Source organism: Podarcis vaucheri, assembly GCF_965113315.1.
Source record: "Podarcis vaucheri genome assembly, chromosome: 10".
Classification (NCBI taxonomy): Eukaryota; Metazoa; Chordata; class Lepidosauria; order Squamata; family Lacertidae; genus Podarcis; species Podarcis vaucheri.
This window is the reverse complement of record NC_138748.1, coordinates 70,598,617-70,617,131: the sequence shown is the minus strand read 5'-3', so window position 1 is coordinate 70,617,131 and position 18,515 is coordinate 70,598,617. Positions and strand designations below refer to the sequence as shown.

The window sequence follows — 18,515 nt, the reverse complement described above, 5'->3', positions numbered from 1 at the left end:
GCACAGGGAGACCTCCCCGGCCAGGTGAGAGGTAGGTAACTCAACGCCACCGTGTCTGGTCCTGCGGAGAAGTCTCCTTGGCGCGGGACATGAGCGGCAAGCTCCGAGGGGATGCGCCCAGGTGAGTGCGCCCTGGCCAGGTGAGGGGGCCTGGCTTCCTCAAGGTGTGCGCAACTCCTCCTCCTCCTGCTGCCATTGGTCCCGGAAGGGAGGCACCTGCGCCGGCCCCGCCGCTGGCCGCGGGGGCGACGCGGCTCCTCCCCGCGGAAGCTGCGCGCCCGAGGAGCGCGCCAGGGGCAGCTGCTTCTGCGGAGACTCGGCTCGCCTGGCTTGGAGGCTGGCGGATCGCAGCCCTTGCCAAGCCCGGGAGGAAGACGGAGAGGAAGAGCAGGGGGGATCCGACGGCGCCTGGCACCCCGAAAAGAGAGCCGCGTCCTCCCTCGACGGCGCCTCCTTTTTCCCAGGTGGGCACCCTCGCCTCTTGCCAATCGGTTGGTCGGGGGGGGGCATGGGCGTAGCCTGGGGGCAGCTGCCTCCTCCGCCCAAATCAAGTAAATAAAATACTTAACTAAAAGTCGAAAGTTTGTTTTGGGGTCAAGAGAAAGTAATTTGTAACAACTGCTGTTTCAACAAACTTCTGCTGAGACGTTTCCTTCTGAATCTGCTAGGCAGCTCCTGAGAGAGGATATGGGGAGGTGGGCGTCCTGCCCACGCCCCAATAAATAGCAATTCCTGGCTACCTGCCCCCCTTTAACATAAATCCTGGCTACACCCACGGTGTGTTTGGGGGCTTCTTGGTTAGGGTGGTGGGAGAATGGACAGAATCACTGAATGGTAAGGTTGGAAGAGACCCACCAGGGTCATCAAGTCCAAACCCCCCTGCAAAGCAGGAATCTTTTGCCCACGTGAGTCTCGAACTCGCAACCCTGATAAGTCATATTCCCTGCTACAAGGTGAGCTATCCCCCCATCCCTTGCATTTCTCTCCGTCTCCTTCCAACAACACCCAGAGCCCTCTTTCTGTCTCTGTGGGTTTGTGGGTGTTCCCCGTGCCAAAAATTATGGGTGCTCTTTAAAATCTTCCTTTTTAAAAAACAGAAAACTCTCCTGCATTTCAGGGGGCTGGACTAGATGACCCCGGGAGAGCCCTTCCAACTCCTCTCCGATTTAGAGCATGAGATTTTTGGGGTCAGGGTTGCGGGTTCGAGAGCCACGTTGGGCCAAAGAGCCCTGCAGGCAGCGGGTTGGACTAGATGACCCCGCGGGTCCCTTCCAGAGTATTGCCTCCTGTTTGGTGAGCTTGTCCCTGTTTTGCTGGGCTCCAGACATCGCCTTTGAGCCCTGACCATCCTAATGCAGGAGAGAAATGTTCGAGGTTTGCAGTAGTTCTTAGCGGAAAGAATTTAGTTCTTCTTAAACAAAACGGAATTGTGCAGCTGTGTTCACCAGGGCTTGGAAACGGAGGCAGATTTGCAGCCTAGAATATTTTGTTAAGCAAAACAGACAGACCCCAGAATTGGGGAATTGGAAGGACAATCTATTGAGCTTGTATTTGAATCCCGTTTTGTTTTTAAGAAAATCAAAAATCTGTTTTTTGCTATTTCATGGCGTGTTGGTAAACGGCCTTGTTGTGGGTTGGAGCCCCATTTTGGGCAAAAAAAATTTCCCTCTTTACGGGGGGCTGGACTAAATGAACCTTGGGGTCCCTTCCAACTCTACTATTCTATGAAACATAGAAGGCGAGTCATAAATCAATAAATAACAACAACAAGAATACCCAGGAAAGTACAGTGTGGTTGTAGCTGTGCGTACCTGTACCTTTGCCAACGTGGTGCCCTCTAGGTAGGAAAAAAGGGATTCTGGTGGCGTCTGGGTCGGTCTGTTCTACCTGTCCATATTGCCTTTTTTAATGGTCCCTGATGAAATCAGAGGTTTGCACTGTGAGTCGAAGCTCTTTGACACCTTGCTTGTTCCTCTCCTCTCAGCTATGCAGAAAAGTGGTTTGTTTTTGTTTTGCTTTGCAATGGAAATCCTTGTGATATATGAGCAGAATTAAAAAGGGCGCCAGCGTTGCGATCGTTAGACGCCAGTCAGAGCCCTTTCCCAGGCCTTTCGAGTATTGCGTTGTGGGTTTTGATCTGGCCCTGTGGGCTTGGGCGATGGTTTCACTCGGTTCGTATTTGAATCGCTGCAAACTTTCCTGGGATCTGTTCAGTAGACGAATATTTTTTTTCAAAAAATTAATAAACAGCAGGCACAAACGCAAGGTCATCATGAAGGGCTTTGCACTGGGAGCACGGCTGGTTTGTAAAGACGTGGTTTTTTAAAAATATATGTGTGTGATCCTTTTTAAGATTGCAAAGCGCTTTGGAAAACATTTCCGACATTTGCTCTCGAACTGCCACTCCGGTCACCTGTGATTATGTTGTGAGGTGCCCTGAGATATATAGATGAAGGGTGGCAAACACATTTAACAAATAAAAATAGAATAAAATTTCTGCTTTACATTTGGGAAACCGAGGGGAAGGAAATGGTCTGAGCCATTGTTAGAGGAACTGGATTTGAACCCGGAGCTCCTATCCCAAATTCAACGCTTATCTACTGGTCCACATAATTGGGTTATATCTAATCTCACCCACTGAATCCTCACACTTTGATGCCTTCATGTGTTAATAATTGTAGATTTTGTGATGCAATCCCTTCTCCTGCTTAATCTGGGGGCTAAGGCAATCTACCTCTCAAATGCTGGAAAGGCAAACTTTTGCTGAAGGATGGGATCGCTTTTGGTTTCAGTCCATTCTTTTCCCAGTTTTGACCATGGCCAATGGCTAACTGGGAGAGAGGGGGGCAGGCAGGGCAAGGAAGCAAAATTCCCCCCCCCACTGCTTCAGAGTAGGCGTTCGTGCAACCGCGCATTGAGTGCAAGCGGATCTTCACGCACAAAATGAATTTATGGAATGCATGCGTTGCGTTAGGATTAGGGCAGGCATGCCCAAAGTCTGTTTCGGGGGCCTAAACCAGCCCCCGTGGCAGTATATGTCCTGGGGTAAAATCCTTTTAAAAAAGCCCAGCAACTTTAATCCCCCCCAAAAAGCTCGAAAACTTTGGGGGGTGAAATCATAAAAAAGCTCAACAACTTAAGCTCAACAACGTTGGTCGGCCCTCACGCATGTTCACTCCATCAAATCTGGCCCTCTTTGAATAAAAGTTTGGGCACCCCTGGATTAGGGGATAAGCCTATCAGTGGCTATTAGCCACAGAGCCTCCATGTTCAAGAGAAGTCTACCTCCGAGTATCAATTGCAAGGGGATGAATTGGGGGGGGCTTTTGCCTTCCTCCGCCGCTTGCGGGTCTCCTCAAGGCATCCGACTGTGTACTGTTGATGTTGTTGTTGTTTTATGACATTTGTATAGTGCCCTTCATCTGTAGAACACAAGGCGGTTCACAGCATAAAAGTACAAGATTAAAAACATAAAATACATGCATGATGGGATGCCAAACTTGACTGATGGTCTGAGGCAGCAGTCTTTGCATATAAATACTTGGGCTGCAAACAGGGGGGCATTTGTCAAATTCTGGTTTCTCTCGATTTTTCGGTTTTCCAATACAGTCATAAAAGGTAAAGGGACCCCTGACCATTAGGTCCAGCCGTGACCGACTCTGGGGTTGCAGCGCTCAACCCGTTTTATTGGCCGAGGGAGCCGGCGTACAGCTTCCGGGTCATGTGGCCAGCATGACTAAGCCGCTTCTGGCGAACCAGAGCAGCGCACGGAAACGCCGTCATACAGTCATACCTCGGGTTAAATATACTTCAGGTTGAGCGTTTTCAGTTTACGCTCTGCGGTGACCCGGAAGTAACGGAACGCGTTGCTTCCGGGTTTCGCCGCTCGCGCATGCGCAGACGCTCAAAATGACATCATGCGCTGAAGCGGTGAAACGCGACCCGCACATGCACAGTTACGTGTTACCTTCTACTCAGGATGCGAACGGGGCTCCGGAATGGATCCCGTTCCCATCCAGAGGTACCACTGTATTAAGTTCTGTTCTCCACATTTAGCAGCATTTTAAGTGTGAATTTCTCCTAATAGGCACCTTTTTGCCTAGAATATACTTCCTCGCTCTGGTCCATGGGGTCACAAAGAGTCAGACACGACTAAACGACTGAACAACAACAAATATTTATTTATTATTTTGTTGCATGTTTTTTTCACTAACGTACGTTTAACCCTTATGCTTTCGTCCACATTACTGGGGAACCGCATTTCAACAAACCCGGACAAGGGCAGATTTCGAAGGAAGGCTGCGTTTCAGTTTGCGTAGAGGGCAGATTAGATCGGTTTGCCTTGAAATGCAGACTGAATCAGATTTCAGCAGCGAGCTCCACTGGGATGTTTTTGCTCAACTGGCTCAGATTTGCAGCAGCGGAAGTGAGCCGGTTCCTTTTTTAATTTAGGCAGGACCGGTAATGAGATGCAAACTGGAGGGGCAGTTTGGAATAGCAGAAGAGAAACTTTCTCAGAGGTGGCAGACAGCGAAATGATCAGAAAAGGTCTAGAGGCCTGAAGGAACGCCTTGTTTGCTGCAATTTAGATAATGGGTGGGCAACCTAAGGCCCGGGGGGTCGGATCCGGCCCAGTCGTCTTCTAAATCTGGCCCACGGACAGTTCGGGAATCAGCGTGTTTTTACATGAGTAGAATGTGTGCTTTTATTTAAAATGCATCTCTGGGTTATTTGTGGGGCATAGGAATTTGTTTTTATTTTTATTTTCAAAATATAGTCCGGCCCCCCACAAGGTCTGAGGGACAGTGGACCGGCCCCCTGCTGAAAAAGTTTGCTTTGCCCCAGAAAAATGTTCTTGTTTCAGAGCAGGCAAATTTTGTGCCCTTAGCAGAGTCTCGCTTCCGTTGCATGTTTGCACGAGTCCTTGTTCTGGCCGTGCCTCCTAATTTGGAAGAAGTCCGGCCAGCCCAGAACACCGACTCTAGCAGCTTCCTTTAAGGATGGGGAAGATGGCTGCATCAATGTCAGGATATCTCAGTCGGTGCAAGGAGCTGGGTCTCACGGTCCTGGGTTCGAGCCCCACGTTGAGCAAATGATTCCTGCATTGCTGGGGATTGGACTAAAGGGACCTCCGGGTCCCTTCTGTTGGGATATTCCGTTCCACCTTAAGGAACAGGCATGATTGTTGTGTGTCACATGCCTGTTTACACTCCAGCACAGCTTGCTGGGAACTTCCGTTTGTGTATAGCTTTTACTTATGCTGTTTTGCTTTGGACACGAAGGGGAGAAGACATATTTTCCTTTTGTCCTGATGTATGCTGAATAAGGGGCGCAGGTGGCGCTGTGGGTTAAACCACAGAGCCTAGGGCTTGCCGATCAGAAGGTCAGTGGTTCGAATCCCCACGACGGGGTGAGCTCCCGTTGCTCGGTCCCAGCTCCTGCCAACCTAGCAGTTCAAAAGCACCTCAAAGTGCAAGTAGATAAATAGGTACTGCTCCGGCGGGAAGGTAAACAGCGTTTCCGTGTGCTGCTCTGGTTCACCAGAAGCGGCTTAGTCATGCTGGCCACATGACCCGGAAGCTGTACGCCGGCTCCCTCGGCCAGTAAAGCCAGATGAGCGCCGCAACCCCAGAGTCGGCCACGACGGGACCTAATGGTCAGGGGTCCCTTACTTCTCCTGCCACTTCTGTTGGGTAGCGTTTACTCTGCTGAGTAGCGTGCCCCAGCTTGTGAAGCTCGGGTCACAGATGCTGCACCAAGAACTCGAGATCGCCTGGTGGGCTGAAGCCAGCTGGGAGACCTGCCAATTGCCCCCATTTCCTTGGTTGCTTGCCAATACCTTCCACCTCTACAGTTCTGTGACTGAAGGCCCTTTGCTCTCATTGGAACAGGGTGGAGTTTGTTTGGAAGCGGGCAATGGCCGAGCAATAACTTATACAGAGATACAACAGCAGCCTCTTCGAATAATTTGGTCTCACTGTACAGTGGTACATTGGGTTAAGGACTTAATTCGTTCTGGAGGTCCGTTCTGAACCTGAAACTGGACACGGGTGGCGCTGTGGGTTAAACCACAGAGCCTAGGACTTGCTGATCAGAAGGTTGGTGGTTCGAATACCCACGACGGGGTGAGCTCCCGTTGCTCGGTCCCTGCTCCTGCCAACCTAGCAGTTCGAAAGGACGTCAAAGTGCAAGTAGATAAATAGGTACCGCTCTGGCGGGAAGGTAAACGGCGTTTCAGTGCGCTGCTCTGGTTTGCCAGAAGCGGCTTAGTCATGCTGGCCACATGACCCGGAAGCTGTACGCTGGCTCCCTCGGCCAGTAAAGCGAGATGAGCGCCACAACCCCAGAGTCGGTCACGACTGGACCTAATGGTCAGGGGTCCCTTTACCTTTTTACCACTTTCGCTAAGGGGGCCTCCTGCTGCCACTGCGCCGCTGGAGCACAATTTCTGTTCTCATCCTGAAGCAAAGTTCTTAACCCGAGGTACTATTTCTGGGTTAGCGGAGTCTGTAACCTGAAGCATCTGTAACCTGAAGCGTCTGTAACCCGAGGTACCACTGTATATGCATAATCTTAACAGGTTGACATATCTTTGACCTTTCCGGCATGTCTTCTTCTCCTTTCCAAAGATCCCAAACTATCTGACACTGCCGCAGGATTTGGGATTAAGAGGAGATCACCCCAACCGACACACTTTTTAGTTTGGAAAAGCTCAGTGAACAGGCTGCCATGGCTAGGCTATCTCTTGTAATCCGGGATGATTTAATTTAAACTAGGATCAGTCCTAGAATTAATTAACCAGGCCCCAGAACACAAAGAGCAGGTTCAGAGCTCACTCTCCTTTCCATGAACTCACTACAGGTTTCCTCCCTCACACATTTGAGAGTCTGACCTCTTTAAGCAAAATAAAATAAAATGATTCTCACAGGCACACGCATCTCAATTCTCTCTCCCTTTACCTAGACATGCACTATTTTTTGGTTCCTCGTTTCCCCCCCTCTCCCGTCTTTGGGGGTGCATTATTACAACTGGGTGTGATTTGAAAGTTTTGTCAATATTCAGGGTTTATTATCATTATTATTAAATTGACTCCTATCTGTAGATTTCAGGACGGTTCGCAGCATAAAAATACAAGATAGAAACCACAAAAGGCATAATAAAAACTCATAACGAAAGCAAAGCAAGGCAATAGCCCCTCTCCCCTCTCTAGAAGAACCTGCAGGGTCAGGCCGGGATCTTAACTACTCCAGCATCCTGTTCCCACAACCAGATGCCCCCATGATAAACCCATGATCAGGATTCGAACACAAGCCCCTCTTTCCTCTTGGGGTTTCCAGGGGCATTCGGGAGTATTCCTGCCTCTGACAGGGGAGGCAGAGCATAACCGTCATGGCTGGCAGCCATCAATAGCCTTTTCCTCCCTGAATGTGTTGCAGAATCCTAGAATTGTCAGTTGGGACCCCAAGGGTCATCTATCCCAACCCCCTTTTGCCTAACACAGGGCTCGAACCCGCTGCCCTTCGATTGAGAGTCTCACGCTCTGCCAACTGAGCTCTCAATATCCTAATCCCCTTTTAAGGCGATCAGAGTTGATGGCCCTCACTGTGGGAGGGAGTTCCGCAGGTTAACTATGCGAAATCTCCACTGGAGGGGAGAATGCATCTCACCTGCGATGCAGATGCGTACACCCCGTAAGGAAAACCACGTGCTGCGGATCGGGGACGGCAGAGGGCCAGATGAACGAGTCCTGAGGGTCGTGTTTGGGCCTCGCCCAGGCCAGAGACCCCCAACCCCCTGCCCTAGAACAAAGCCCTAAAGACTCCTGGCGCTGCCACCCCCTGGCAAAGGACCCCTGACACAGCTGGAAGGCAGCGCTGCCGCTTGAGTCACGGCCGGCGGGGCGAGGCCTGCAGCCGGTTTGGCCGCTTTGCCATGGAACCGGCACCAGGCACTTGGGGGGCTGCAAGGTGACTCAAAGAAGGTCACCTTTCTGTGCAGTCTCCTGTCCCCAGGCAGTAGAGATTACGGGCAGAGGATTTCTAAACCATCCCTGAGATGTTTATCTCCCTAACCCTCTGCTTTCTCTCTCTCCTTTTTATGATGCTTGGGATGAAACTGAAGGTGGGAAGGGGCGGGAGGCGTGCTGAGTTTGGAGGGAAGAGAATTGCACTGATTCCGGGGCTGTTTGTTCAAGACGGAATTGAGGAATGATGCCCATGTGCTTTGCGTGTTTTGTTTGGGATTCTTTAGAGGAGCTCTAAATAAGGTGGGGGGACGCGGGTGGCACTATGGGTTAAACCACAGAGCCTAGGACTTGCCGATCAGAAGGTTGGCGGTTCGACTCCCCGCAACGGGGTGAGCTTCCGTTGCTCGGTCCCTGCTCCTGCCAACCTAGCAGTTCGAAAGCACAAAGTGCAAGGAGATAAATAGGTACATCTCAGGCAGGAAGGTAAACGGCGTTTCCGTGCGCTGCTCTGGTTCGCCAGAAGCGGCTTAGTCATGCTGGCCACATGACCCGGAAGCTGTACGCCGGCTCCCTCGGCCAATAAAGCGAGATGAGCACCGCAACCCCAGAGTCAGCCACGACCGGACCTAATGGTCAGGGGTCCCTTTACCTTTACATACATACATACAGTGGTACCCCTGGATGCAAACGGGATCCGTTCCAAAGCCCCGTTTGCAACCTAAAGCGAACACAACCCGCGTCTGCGCGGGTCACGATTCGCCGCTTCTGTACATGTTCGTGACGTCATTTTGAGTGCGCATGCGCGAGCGCCGAAACCCAGAAGTAACGCGTTCCATTACTTCCGGGTCGCCGCTGAGTGCAACCCAAAAATGCTCAATCTGAAAAAACGTTAACCCAAGGTATGACTGTACATACATAACCAGCCACTCTGGGCGGCTCCCCAAAGACTATTAATACAGTGGTACCTTGGGTTACAGACGCTTCAGGTTACAGACTCTGCTAACCCAGAAATAGTACCTCGGGTTAAGAACTTTGCTTCAGGATGAGAACAGAAATTGCATGGCAGCGGCGGGAGGCCACATTAGCTAAAGTGGTGCTTCAGGTTAAGAACAGTTTCAGGTTAAGAACGGACCTCTGGAACGAATTAAGTACTTAACCAGAGGTGCCACTGTATAATAGGATTATTCATTTCATTTCTGCTTTATATTTTAAACAAAAAAAAAACTCAGTTTACAACACATTAAGGCATCAAACAAAACAATCCAAAATAAAGCAATTTGAAGCTTCAGGGAGAATATTTCAGATCCTCCCCTAAGGGACATTTTTGCTTTCCCCATATTTATTTATCTACTTGATTTATGAGCTGCCCCATAACAGAAGAAGTCTAGGAAGCCAGGGTGGTGTTGTGGTTAGAATGTCGGACTAGAACCTAGGAGATCTGGGTTCAAATCCCCGTTTGGTCATAATAATAAATTTTATTTATACCCCGACCTCTCCGGCCAGAGCCGGGCTTAGGGCGGCTAGCACCAGTAAAATTAGAGTAAAAACATAATAAGAAAAAAAAAACCAATTTAAAATACAGGTTAAAATGCAATTTAAAATGCAGCCTCATTTTAAAAGTCAAAACCATAAGGGGAGGGAAACATAAGGGTTAGACCGAGTCCAAACCAAAGGCCAGGCGGAACAGCTCTGTCTTGCAGGCCCTGCGTAAAGATGTCAAGTCCCGCAGAGCCCTGGTCTCTTGGGATAGAGCGTCCCACCAGATTGGGGCCAGTGCTGAAAAGGCCCTGACCCTAGTAGCTCACTGGCTGATCGTGGAGTCAATCTTAATCTCCCTCGCAGGGTCATTGTAGGGGTTAAATGAGGAGGGGGTGAGGAGGTGGGATATAATTGCAATGAATAAGCTCTTCTGCTCACCTGCTTAAGAGAAATGGAGGGGTCAGTCGGATGGAAATGGCATCCACAGATCTCCACATGGACACAATTAGACCCATGACAGTCACAAAACGTGCCTGGCGCCTGGCTAATTTCTAACACTGGGTTTAACTCTGCAAAATCGCTCCAGGAATTGAGGTGGGAAGTTTTCTATTGGAAGCAAAGCATCCCACCCTCCAGAAGAAAAACTCTTAATTATGGGTAGGCAAACTAAGGCCCAGGGGCCGGATCCAGCCCAAACGCCTTCTCAATCCAGCCTGCAGATGGTCCAGGAATCGGCGTGTTTTTACATGAGTAGAATGTGTCCTTTTATTTAAAATGCATCTCTGGGTTATTTGTGGGGCATAGGAATTTGTTCATTTTTTTCCAAATATGGTCTGGCCCCCCACAAGGCCCGAGGGACAGTGGACCGGCCCCCTGCTGGAAAAGTTTGCTGACCCCTGCTCTTAATCTCAGGGAGAAATGGGTATATTTGGACAGAAGCAAATGGATTTCATTTCACCAGTTCTCTGAAACGTTTGTCTTAACTCAGTATACATCTCTTTTCCCTTGGAGTTTTCTCAGTGTTCCTTGAAAATTTAGCTTGCCCTGATCTCTCCATAAGGATTGAGCAGAAAAAATAGAAAATGAAAGCAGCTGCTTGAATATAAGAACTGGTCTGGGGTCTGGGTTCAAGTCTCACCTCTGCACTGGATTCACAGTGTGGCCTTGGGCAGTGTCCCAGCCTCAGTTCCCCATCTGTAAAATGGAACTATATTGACCTACCTGGTAAAATGGTAAATATTGTGAAGCCCTTTGTGGGTTAAAAGTGATCGCAAAAATGAAGTATAGTGACACCAGTTATTTGAAATATGGTTTTTATTTAAATCAGACAGACACCTGCAATTCAAGTATTTTGCACCCTGCTGAAAATATATCTTTTATATATTTAGAGAATTAATTGGATTCAGTCTTGGGTCATTTGCACAGTATTTTATTATTTCTAGATGTTGTAATGCCTTTGATGTACACCACCATGATATCTTTTTGTGAGCTGGTAGTTTATGAATGTTCTAAATTGCTTTATTTAGAAGAAGCAACAGCAGACAGGGCTGTGCTCAGTCCAGAAATCCCATTGTGCAACAGACTTCTGCTTGCACAATTAAACTTCCCTTCCCCTGCAGTGAAAAACTGGATGCTGTGGCTGCCGATAATTCTGCCAATGACATTCACGTATCTACGTACTTCAGCTAATCCTGGAGAAGGGGCGATGAAGTCAATTCAACATTCCCTTTTCCCAGCCCTCTCTGACTTCCAACATTTTGCTCAGGCATTGCCAGTTTTCGCAACCACGAAGACTTAGAAGTTTGCTTTCCGGCCAAAGCTGAAATGCTGAAATAGCTGATTTCTGTCCCTGTTACCAGTTTCTGTACTTAAAAGGCACTTTCTCAGACCCATGGAATAATGCACAAATCTGATACGAAGTTTTTGGCTTGGCGGTAATGTCCTCCAGTAATGTTGCTAGGGCTGTGTGATCAATTTGGGAGCGGTCCTTCAGCATAAAAAAATCAGGACACATGGGCAGTCTTAAAGTAGGGTTGCCAAATGTCCAAAATTTACCGGACGTAGCCGGGATTTGGCCGTCTGTAACAGTGCCCAGGCGGAAATCGCTTGAATATCCTGGGTCATCTTTGCTGAAGGTTTTCAAGAGGAAACAGGGCAAATAGGAGCTGTAATTAATATTGGCGCTGGGAAACTCAACTCTCCATTCTCTCCATCCCTCCCCCCTTCTAAAAACCACGGTCAGCTTGAAAGAGCAAAGGCAGTGACTACCTATGCTTTTTAACATCTACATGCAGCCGTTGGGAGAGATCATCAGGGGGTTTGGGCTGGGTGTTCATCAGTATGCGGATGATACCCAGCTCTACCTCTCTTTCAAATCAGAACCAGTGAAGGCAGTGAAGGTCTTGTGTGAGTGTCTGGAGGCGGTTGGAGGATGGATGACGGCTAACAGATTGAGGTTGAATCCTGACAAGACAGAAGTACTGTTTTAGGGGAACAGGGGGCGGGCGGGTCTGGGGGATTCCCTGGTCCTGAATGGGGCAACTGTTCCCCTGAAGGACCAGGTGTGCAGCCTGGGAGTCATTTTGGACTCACAGCTGTCCATGGTGGCGCAGGTCAATTCTGTGTCCAGGGCAGCTGTCTACCAGCTCCATCTGGTATGCAGGATGAGACCCTACCTGCCCGCGGACTTTATCGCCGGAGTGGTCCATGCTCTGGTTATCTCCCGCTTGGACTACTGCAATGCGCTCTCCGTGGGGCTACCTTTGAAGGTGACTCAGAAACTGCAATTAATCCAGAATGCGGCAGCTAGACTGGTGACTGGGAGCAGCCACTGAGACCACACAACACATAACCTGAAAGACCTGCACAATTCAAAGTTTTGGTGCTGACCTTGAAAGCCCTAAATGGCCTCGGCCCAGTATACCTGAAGGAGCGTCTCCACCCGCATCGTTCTGCCCGGACACTGAGGTCCAGCACGGAGGGCCTTCTGGCGGTTCCCTCCCTGCGAGAAGTGAGGTTGCAGGGAACCAGGCAGAGGGCCTTCTCGGTGGTGGCACCCGCCCTGTGGAACACCCTCCCTTCAGATGTCAAGGCAATAAGCAACTATCTTACTTTTAGAAGACATCTGAAGGCAGCCCTGTTTATGGAAGTTTTTAAATGTTCGATGCTGTATTGTGTTTTTAATATTCGGTTGGAAGCCACCCAGAGTGGCTGGGGCAACCCAGCCAGATGGACGGGGTATAAATAATAAATTATTATTATTATTATTATTATTATTATTATTATTATTATTATACCTTTTACTGAGTGCTCACTGGAAGGACAGATCCTGAAGCTGAGGCTCCAAGACTTTGGCCACCTCATGAGAAGAGAAGACTCCCTGGAAAAGACCCTGATGTTGGGGAAGATTAAGGGCACAAGGCGAAGGGGACGACAGAGGACGAGATGGTGGGACAGTGTTCTCGAAGCCACAAACATGAGTTTGACCAAACTGCGGGAGGCTGTGGAAGACAGGAGTGCCTGGCGTGCTCTGGTCCAGGGGGTCACAAAGAGTTGGACACGACTAAACAACAACAACAGCCTTCTACTAGGCTTCATTGCACTTTCCTCATTGGGCTTGAAATAAACTATTTCCATCTCGGGTCCAGGGCTGGCGCCGAATTGAGAGTGTTGATATTAAGTGAGGGCGAATGACCTAAAGCAAACAGAGGTCTCCAACGCCCAATGCAGCAAGGTCAGGGTGTTTCGGTGCTGCCGAAATCCGAGTAACGCCGGCTGAACTGGTTAGGGGGATCGGGGCCTGGGGCTTGTTGTGAGGTTAAGCCTCAGAATCTCTTCAGGGCAGTCCACAGGACCATAAATTGAGAGCTTAGCACCAAGAATGCAAGGAGACGATTTTGAGAAGGTCACCGGAGCATGTGGTCTCATTTTGATGGCATTGCAAAGAATTCGGTTCAGCTTAGTCTTGTAGGAAAATGCTCCTGTATTCAAGGTGGTCACATGGGTGCTTAAAGCCTTGAGGAACCCAGGCCGCAAATACGTGAAAGGCTTGTTTCTACCCTACAGACCCTCTCATGGGCTGAGAACTACAGAGGGGGCCTTCTTGGTAGCTGCTCCACCTTCAGAGGGCCTTCTCGGTGGTGGCCCCTAAGCTGTGGAATTCCCTCCCCAAAGAGGTGCCTCTGGCCTCTTCGTTGCACAGCATCTAGCAAATGCTGAAGACACATCTATTCACCTTGGCCTTAGATTCTTGGCAGGTATGTTTTTAGGAACCACCTTATTGTTAGGGTTGTTGTTGTTGAATCGTTTAGTTGTGTCCGACTCTTTGTGACCCCCTGGACCAGAGCAAGCCAGGCACTCCTGTCTTCCACTGCCTCCCGCAGTTTGGTCAAACACACTGTCCAACCATCTCGTCCTCTGTCGTCCCCTTCTCCTTGTGCCCTCCATCTTTCCCAACATCAGGGTCTTTTCCAGGGAGTCTTCTCTTCTCCTGAGGTGGCCAAAGTCTTGGAGCCTCAGCTTCAGGATCTCTCCTTCCAGTGAGCACTCAGGGCTGATTTCCCTCAGAATGGAGAGGTTTGATCTTCTTGCAGTCCATGGGACTCTCAAGAGTCTCCTCCAGCACCAGAATTCAAAAGCATCCATTCTTCGGCGATCTGCCTTCTTTATAGTCCAGCTCTCGCTTCCATACATCACTACTGGGAAAACCATAGCTTTAACTAAACTGACCTTTGTTGGCAAGGTGATGTCTCTGCTTTTTAAGATGCTGTCCAGGTTTGTCATCGCTTTTCTCCTGAGAAGCAGGCGTCTTTTAATTTCGTGGCTGCTGTCACCATCTGCAGTGATCATGGAGCCCAAGAATGTAAAATCTCTTGACGTCTGCAATGGTCAAGATGGGGCAGTCTCCCCATTCCACGTACAAACCCTGACCCGACAGGCAATGGGAAGCTGCCCTCCACCCTACCCAAGAGGTGAGTGCACCCCTCTGTCCTGCAACATCTCCGCCCCTCAGCATCCGCCGCCTGAGGCATCCGCCCAAATCCGCCTAACGGTTGAGCCGGGACGCCACTCGCTAATCACAGTTCCCAACAACGTTTTGCACAAAGCACCCTGCGCTGTTTGCACACATTTGGGCTTCTCTGCACCCCCTCAGGCAACGGCGGAGGCCAGTCCGACGACTCTGGGTGCTCCCGGCTTTGTCATCGTTGCTGGTACCTCAGAGGCCTTTTCCCTCCACCTGCTCCCGCCTGGAAAAGGTGGAAGTGCCGCGCCTGCCGTTGTGCAATACCCCACAGAAGAGGCTTATTCACCCGCTGACACCCACAGCTGCCTTCTGGGAGTCGGCCGATTCTCTCGCTGCGCAGTCAGAGCTCCAAATCCCAGCTCAGAAGCTGGCTGGGTGTGACCCGTGGCCCAAGCAGGGCAATAAACAACAAAACTTCACCTTCCTCTCCTCCCAAATCTACGCTGAAGGCTCTCCCAAACTTCCAGAGCAAGATTTGGGGGACATGCAAGGAGAGGAGACAAAGGTGAGGTCTATGATCAGATATCCGTTCCCCTTGCACCGAGACACCTTTGCGTGGCCTTCTCAGTGGTGGCTTCCCCCAGGCAACTTTGGAACTCCTTTCCTGAGAAAGCCAGACCGGCTGCCCTTTCGCCGGAAGGAAAAGACTGTCTTATTCCGGCAGATTCGGGGGAAGTGACTTTGTCTTTAAGGAAAGGGCTTTTAAATGTTGTCTTTCAATAGATTTGATTCCCCCCCCCCTTCACGTTTCTTTAGTTTGTGTGCTGTTTTCGTTAACCGTATTTCAACAGATTTGTTTTTCCTTTTATATTGTTTTTTTTTTTAATAAAAAAATTTTATTGGTTTTTCACAATTTATGTAACACAAACAGTACACAATACAAACAAACAAACACATAAACAAACATGTATAATTTCAAATCCTTTTTTCTTACACCTTACTTCACCGACTTCCCCGTACCTCCCCTTTCTGCATCCTAATTTCCAAATTTGTTTCAGCAAATCCTCCCCCTTGATTTTATATAATTTTCCCTTGTTCTTTTCTTTTACTTAACCTTTTACAGCTGTAGTCCCCTTTTTTCTATAACCTCAACATTTTAGCACTCAATAATTTTACAATGTTTCTTAAGATAAATTTTGAATTTCTTCCAATCTTCTTCCGCCGTCTCTTTCCCTTGGTCTCGGATTCTGCCAGTCATTTCAGCCAGTCCCATATAGTCTATCACCTTCATCTGCCATTCTTCCAGAGTGTTTTATAATTATATTATCGAGTTACTTCCAATTATCTCCTATGCTTTTCTCCCAAAGTTTCACAAATTGGCTTCACATCAAACAAGCACATGGCTTCCTGTGTTGACTTCCCACCTTCACATCCAGAGTGTTTATTATCAAACCCTTTTCTGCTACATTATGCACCAGACATCAATTACAAAAGAAACCCTGTACAATCAGGGAAGCAGGTGGTGCTGTGGTCTAAACCACTGAGCTTCTTGGGCTTGCTGATCAGAAGGTTGGCAGTTCGAGTCCCCACAATGGAGTGAGCTCCCATTGCTCTGTCCCAGCTCCTGCCAACCTAGCAGTTCGAAAGCACACCAGCTGAAGTAGATAAATAGGTACCACTATGGTGGGAAGGTAAACGGCGTTTCCATGCGCTCTGGCTTCCATCACGGTGTTCTGTTGCGCCAGTGTTATCAATTGTTTGTCGCTGCTCCCATCTCGAATCCTGCCCGCGATTTCATTTGACTATACAGTGGTACCTCGGAAGTCGAACGGAATCCGTTCCAGAAGTCCATCCGACTTCCAGAATGTTCGGAAACCAAGGCACGGCTTCCGATTGGCTGCAGGAAGCTCCTGCAGCCAATCGGAAGCCTCGTCGGATGTTCGGGTTCCAAAGCACGTCCGCAAACCGGAACATTCACTTCCAGGTTTGCGGCATCCGGGAGCCAAAACGTTTGACTCGCAAGGCGTTTGGGTTCCAAGGTACGACTGCAATACTTATTTGAATAGTAGCCTTTTGTCTTTTATCTCTGTTTTAAATTTCATAAGCCACCCTGAATCTTGGTTTGGGGGAAAGGCGGGATATAAATAACTATGGTCACCCACCCCATCCATTCCTTTGGCTTTCCAAACTTGGGGGGGGGGGGGAGTAGGGAGAGCCACTGAAAGAAATCACCAAAAAGGGATCCGAGTATGACCCATGTGATTTCCTCCCCAGGAGGCAGAAGGAACTGAAAGCACAGTCTGTTCTATGTATGGGGTTTTCATTTTTGGTGTGTTTCTTTGCTTATTCTTCTGCCTGGGGACATGACTCATTTCATGAGGTCTAGCACTTGAAATGCGGAAAGGGGCAAACTTGTAAAGAAATGAAACCAATTCACCTGAAAAAAAGGGGACAGATGGACATGCACGCCAGGGCCGGATTTAAGATTTGATAAGGCCCTCAGCTCCTGAAGGTAATGGGGCCCTTTCTGTGTCCAGCTGTCCTTTGTCAACAACAAATGGTCGCTGTTTTTTATGTTGAATATATGCTATATGGTAATTGATGGACCTAATAGGTATCTCAAGCCAATTGCACATTACAAATAGGAGCCTACACAGCACAAAACACTGTTGCTGTATGTAGGTTTTATTTTATTTGTTTTTTATCTTATATTTTGGCAATGTACATCCATATTTTTTTCATTCAATTTTTTTGGGGGGCCCCCGAGAGAGTGGGGCCCTAAGCTAGAGCTTGCTTAGCTTATATGTAAATCCAGCCGCTTCCACACACATAATGTGTTTCATGTGGGGCTGAGAATCATCTAGTCCAGGGGTCGGCAACCTTCGGCCTATGGGCCAAAAGCAGCTCACGGGGGTCATTTAACTGGCCCACGAGCCGCCTCCAAATCAAGCCGCCCTCTTAGCGAGTCCCCACGCACTGCGCTAAACCGGCACAGCGCGGAGCAGGGACTTGCTTCCGTGGCGCCAGAAATCGCGCACGCGCAGACTCTGGAAATCGCATCTGCGCAGACGCAATCCGGCCCACGGAATGATCTCCGCAGGAGTGAGCCGGCCCAAGCGAGATAAACCTTGCCCGACCCCTGATCTAGTCCAATCTCCTGCAATGCAGGAACTCAATTGGGATGGCTCCAAAAGAAGATTAGACAAATTTACGGAGGAGATACAGCTGTCAATAAGTACTAGGCATGATTGTGACTCTCTGCCTCCACTGCTTGAAGCAGTAAGCCTCTAAGCCCTTAGCTTTTTCTTAAGATTCAAGGCAGGCAAAAGAGAAGTCCTTCTTCACACGGCACATGATTGAACTATGGAAGTCCCTCCCACTGGAAGCATAGCTGTCAACCGTCCCTTATTGGGCAGGAAATTTCCTTATCCCAGCGCCGTGTCCCACTGCTATCCCTTATTGATGATGTCGCTTAAATTTCCCGGGTTCCAGAGGAAGCAGCTCCTCTCCCTCCCTCCCTGCTGGCCAGGGAGGAGAGAGGCTCTAGCTGTGTTGCTTGGCTGCGTTGCTCACCCAATAAGGAGTCTGAGAACAACTGGGGGGTGGAGCTTGCATGCCTTGTGCCGATCAAATCGGCCACATTGCCTGGGGACTCGCCTTTGCTCAGCGCTTCCCAGCGGAGAGGTGACGGTGGTTTTCCTTGCTGCATCCCCTTTGCCGGGTTGCTGCGCTGTGGGAACCACGGCTTGAGGCTTCGTTTGGCTGCTGGCTGGGCTTTCTGCCTTTGGCTCGGAGGGGCTCAGAAGTCGAACATACCTGTGCTCTGAAAATCCCTTATTTTGGCTGCCGAGCCCTTATTTTCGAGGCTGCTGGTCCCTTATTTTCAAATCTGTAAGTTGACAGCTGTGACTGGAAGCAGCAACGGGACCAACCTAGGTGTCTTTCCAATAGGATTTGGCAGGTTCGGAGAGGAGAGGGCAGTCGATGGCCATTATTCTCGGCGGTTATGCTCTGCGGATGGTCAAAGGCATACCCGGCAAGTGTCCCCAAAAAGCCGGGACACCCTGGTTTTTATCGCAAGAGCACGGAGGCCATTTTGTTTGATGT

General features: G+C 49.3%; 1 protein-coding gene across 3 annotated transcripts in view; it reads left to right on the top strand.

The window, feature by feature from the left end:
* The first annotated feature begins 269 nt into the window (after nt 1-269).
* Nucleotides 270-18,515, top strand: part of IRF5 (interferon regulatory factor 5) — a 41,009-nt gene continuing 22,763 nt past the window's right edge. For 2 of the 3 annotated variants that reach the window (XM_082239090.1, XM_082239091.1), the window contains exon 1: nt 270-464. The gene's annotated coding sequence lies outside the window, so the exon portion shown is untranslated. Of the gene's footprint in view, nt 465-14,249; nt 14,416-18,515 lie in introns of those variants that run through there. The other variant, XM_082239093.1, reaches the window with a different exon arrangement.